Below are 5,649 nucleotides of genomic sequence, written 5' to 3'. Positions count from 1 at the left end.
GTCTAGAGGGCCGCGACGAGCACCCGGTGCTAGCCCACCCGGGCGCCCCTTACCTCACACTTATCCTTACATCTAGGTGAGCCACATAATTAAACGTATAATTCTACTTATTCATCATGCTAGTCCCATTGGACAACAATGCCTTTATATCATAATTGGCATCTAGGCCACATCAAATGTACATACGCTGACAAGGCTACCAAAAGTTATACAAAATATAGGCCGACAAGGCCGAACATGTCTAACCATATACACGTGACTACGAGCCTCTAAGAAGAGTATGACATAAAACATGAGCGGTACAGGACCCCGCTATGCCCATAATTATATACACAAAAGAATAAGTACCCAAAAGTTATGGCTCCGAATGAAATGGAGCTCTGCTATGAAATCTTTGAAAAAGCAGCTATGGATCAAGCCTGTCTCCCTGTGCACCTGCGGGCATGACGCAGCGTCCACAAAAAAAAAGGACGTCAGTACGAAGAATGTACTGAGTATGTAAAGCATGCTCAATATCAATATAGAAGCATAAATAGCAGCATAAGAAATAGCATAGGATGGGAGATGGCAATATCATCGTCATATGCACTTACTGGCCTTTCATAGGAACTTTCCCTTGCTAATACGTATTTGTGTACATACATCATTATCCGTATTCATAACAGTACCCGTACCATATTTGTGCTCGTATTCGCATACATTCCCTTATTCACATTCATATGCATAATCATATCATATCCGTATTCCTATCATATACATCATCATATCATATACATAGCATACCCGACCACGTAGGATCGGTGTTTCATACATACTTGGCCAACCAAGGCTCAAGGTTACTCATACCTGGCCCTACCAAGGCTTCAGGGTTGTCCGACCCTCTGCAGAGGTGTGCGCGCGTTTCGTAATCGTATACATACTTATTTACATATCATACCCGGCCTCATAAGCTCGGGGTTCCATAATAGTCATACATAGATACATACACATACTAGCTCATAAGCATCATCACTATTAACATCATTATCATCATCGTCATCATTATCGTCATCGATATCATTATCACTATCATCGTCATTCATCACATCTATATTTATAGGCTAACTCGTTGTACGAGGAACTAGTACAATAGCAGCGTATCAAGAATCGTGAGCTTACTAGCTCAGAAGATCAAATCACTTGAAAGACATCATAGACTTATGAAAGATTTAGACGTTTGGCCAAGAACCATGCCTTATGAAAGAAGGGTTAGCCTTACATACCTTTTCGCCCAACTATTCTATCACTTGTACGTTCCTCTTCAAGGCTCACGTTCTACCTTCATTGAAGTCATACTATCATTAGAATCAATAGCTAGCATATATGACTAAAGCTAGAGAAAATCGGACAGCATCTCCCCTATTTATGCGACATCCCTTCATAACGTATATCAACTACCAAACGTCAACAATACATTCACCATATCACAACAATAGCCTTTAGTCATCTACATTACCCATATTCTTAATTCACATACAATTCTCCATATTCAAGATCATAACACATGATTTCGACCATTCACATACAATGTCTATTTCATGATCTTAATGTCATTTATAACCCATTCATGTCACTACACAACAACAATCATGATTCAATCCAAACTATTTCTCAAAATGGCACTATTCAACATTCATGACCCATTTTACCATATTCTTCTACAACCCAAGTATTTCAACTCTCCAATACCTTAAGCAACATATAATTATCACGAATCTTACCTTAGATGTCGTAGGAACGAGCCTTATTTGATAATACTCCACTTTGAGCAAAACCCTAGTTTATCCCCATTTGGATTTCTTGACCTTAGATGATCTTTGATGGTTTTCTTACACTTGATCCCCTTGATTTATGTTGTTGATCACCAAATATCCTTGAATTCTTGTGGAATATATGTAGAGAGATGTTTTAGAGAGAAGGGGTGTGAAGTGGAAGTGAAACAAAATGAACCTTGGTCCCCTTATTTAATGATCCATTTTCAGCCCCGACCAAATATACGGACCAACATACAGTCTGTATATATTGTACGAGCTGTATGTTTGGTCTTACATTTGGTCCAGAGACTTAAGCCATTCTGGGCTGATTATACAGTCCCAAACATACGGACCGTATAATTTATACAACCAGTATGTTTGGTCGTATAATCCCCAGTGATCCCGAAATTCGTTTCGTCGATTCGTTTGATCTCCAATCCTTGTGGAACCTTCTTAACACTTGTTCAAAACTTCAATACCAATCTAAGGGACGTTATCACACTTCTCCAAGACATCATTAAGTTCTCGTTAACTCATTACTCGCATTTCCTTTCCAATACTTATCAAATACTTTGCCTTATCTTAGCCAACTTTCTCGTCTTACATCGGATGCCTTTGAAATCACACTTAGGGTCATTAAACGTCATTTCTTACTCATGGGAACATCATACACTCGTACTCGTCACTAGTTCATTCATTTGCGTACCGACGGAGGATTTTCCGAGGTGTAACAATTGAGGTATGTCTATGTTTTGTAATTCTCTTTTAAAGTTTGTATACTTTTATTGAAAATGCTTTGGAGTATGAATACGTTTGAATACCCTTATTTTGGTGGATGTTTTTGTTAAACCTGTTTTCTATTTGGAGATAATTTTGAACAAGGTCATGCGCATGTAGGGTCAAGCCCGCATCGAACCTTACACGAATTATATTATTGTCTTGAACTCATTTTACCCCAATATGGATGATTGAACCTATTTTCTAAAGATTGAAGCTTTAAACAAGTTTTGTCGTTAAATGGGTCTCCTTGAACTTGAAATCGACTAAGTAAGTTGAATAGGCTTCATGACTTGATCGTGACTTGAAATACCTCTATTGTGAGAAGATTACTTAAGAAGTGAATTCGACTATCAGCCATGATTGATTATTCGGTAAATATGCCATGACATGTATTTGTTTGTGTTTGGGCCTGTATGGGCAAGCTATGCTAGTCTAGAGGACGATTAGCTATTATGGATCCTAACGTATCGATGTTGAGCATTGTTGTGTCAGTCCAGAGGACGATTGATCTCCGAGGCTTGTAACCTAGTGCATCTATTGCTGTCCTAGTCCAGAGAAAAATTTGCCTCCGTAGGATAACAACCTCGGTGTATCAAATGATTGTTCGCCCATGAGTTGGCACGTATTGATTCGTTGGTTATTCATAGGTTGGCTTGTTGATGTTCTTTTGAATTTGTAGGTGGAAGACTTGATGTGTTAAACTGTAAATGAGATAAATGTGTTGTACTCTTGTCATTGGTTTCTCTCTGATGACTTTACTAAGTTTGATGTTGAACTCTGTCTCTGAACTTCAAAACTGTTTCATAGATACTGCTTTACTGATTTTACTATCTTTTTTTATTGTATTAGCTATTGCCCCTTAGACACTCACTGAGTACCTAGCACTCAGGCATACCATTGTTGTTTTTTATGGTGTGTTAGGTAACTTTGAGGAGAAAGTTCGTGATACGCGTGCGGAATAGGAGGGTTTGCTACTTTCTGCACTATTCGGTGAGCCCACAGGATTATTCGTGGGACACCATCCTATCTTTATCTATTTATTTCAATTTCCAGGCTGCGTCCCAAAGTTAGATACTCATTTGTTTATCTTAGAAGCTCCATAGATAGTTATCAGATTTTGGGTAGATGTTGAAAGTCTCGTATGAATTATTGAGGCTTTTGCCACATTTTATGACTTATTAATTATATTAAACTTCCGCAGATTCTATTAAGTTGAGCATATTTATTAAGCCATTTAAGAATTGTTGTAACTGAATGAGGAAAGATTTTTGAAAGAGAATAGAAGTTTATTGACTTTATAAGGTCCTTCCGGTGTTGTTCATAGCATCGGATGGCTGTTACGTCCAGAGTTGGGTTTGGGGTGTGACACACATCTTCGGAGGGACAAATAATATACCTAAAACAATATCGGGCAGTGCCCTTGAACCATGGTGATCGGTCAAAGCATAAAAGCGGGATTAGCCCACTTTAGACTCCGATGCTCCTCTACCTAACCTTGATGGTGTTATTGTCGTAGCTGCGGCTGAACTGGTGGGCTGGGCCAGCCCACTACTGATACTGACATGCCTAGCTGAGAGGCAATTCCTTTTAACGTGATCTGGAAGCCCACACTCATAGCATACCTTACAAAAGCGATAAACCCCCCGATGACCCTTGCCGCACTGATTACAAATAGGCGGCTGTTATGGCCTCTGACCTGTGCTACCCTAAGGCTAGGGGCCTAACACTCCATAACTTTGCTTCTGACTGGACTGACCATACCTAGGTCTCAGAGATGGTGCACTACTACAGAAGGTGTGGGTCCTGATGACTTCTTGTTAAAGAACTGTCTGCCTCCACCTCTCTAAGATCCAACATGACTGAAATTACCTGCAGACTTAGTTTTCTTACTGAACTCCCTGTCCTTCGCTTTCTGCAGTGCCTCGTCTTCCTTCACTATTTCCTCATTACCTTGTATAAAAGCACCATCTTGGTAATAGTCGTGTCTTTATTCTGAGTAGCGATATTAGCATCACCGTACAAGTCGGGTATAAGACCCAACACAACGCACCTAACTATGGCCCTCATATTAGCAACCATGTGCGGAGCATACTTAGCCCATGAAACAAATTTGAGGTAGTACTCATTCAAACTCATGTTGTTCGGTTTGAGCCTCTCGAATTCAGAGGCCTTTGCCTCCCTGACCTCTAGCGGTAGAAAGTGCTCAATAAATGCATCTCCAAATTCATTCCAAGTCGTAGAAGACACATCTTCCCCTCGGGACTATTCCCACGACTCATACCAAATATTAGCAACATCCCTCAACTGATAAGCTACCGACTCTGCTGCCTTTATCTCAGTAGCATGTATAACACAAAAAATCTTGGTGATTATAGACTATAAATTCATAAGATATAAGTTGATGGGTTTGATAGAAAAGCATGAACGATTATATATTTGGGTTATTGATTTTTTATTAAGGGTGTTGTTTATCTTATGGGTGATGAGGGATGATGATAATTGTAGCATTATGAGATTGTAGAATCATTTAGAAGCAAGAGGATGGGTTGTTGGTGTAGAAACACCATTGATGAGAGTTTGTGGAGTTTCATCCCCACCAAGTGTTTGATAAAATGCTTAGATGACCAAAACATGAGTGTTATTACTAATATTGATTCCCTTTGACATATATTGCTATAGATTAAAGTCGAAAGGGGTGAGGAATGTTGTATTATGCTAGTAGGCCAAAATTGAGGTATGAAAGGCTAACTCTCTACATGTGGGAATGTTAATGATTCTCCCCACGCCATGTTCTTTTACGACTATTATGAATTGCCTTAGAAATAGAGTTAAGCCTTAGTTTAATGGAAAGCTTCAGAACTTCTATTCTTTAAACAATATATTTTTGTAATTCGTTCATGATAGTCATTCTGAATGTCATGAACTCAGTATGTAATCAGTAGAGACTCATGTTTGATATCCCGTGGGTCTCAGTCCTGAAAACTCAGCATGCTTACGAACAGTCAATCTCCTTTAAACTCCATAATCAGTCCATGAATACATGTCTCAGCATAGTAATGTTTAGTATTTGAGTGTT

This window comes from Lycium barbarum, chromosome 7, assembly GCF_019175385.1.
Source record: "Lycium barbarum isolate Lr01 chromosome 7, ASM1917538v2, whole genome shotgun sequence".
Taxonomy (NCBI): domain Eukaryota; kingdom Viridiplantae; phylum Streptophyta; class Magnoliopsida; order Solanales; family Solanaceae; genus Lycium; species Lycium barbarum.
Note: the sequence above shows the minus strand (reverse complement) of the source record.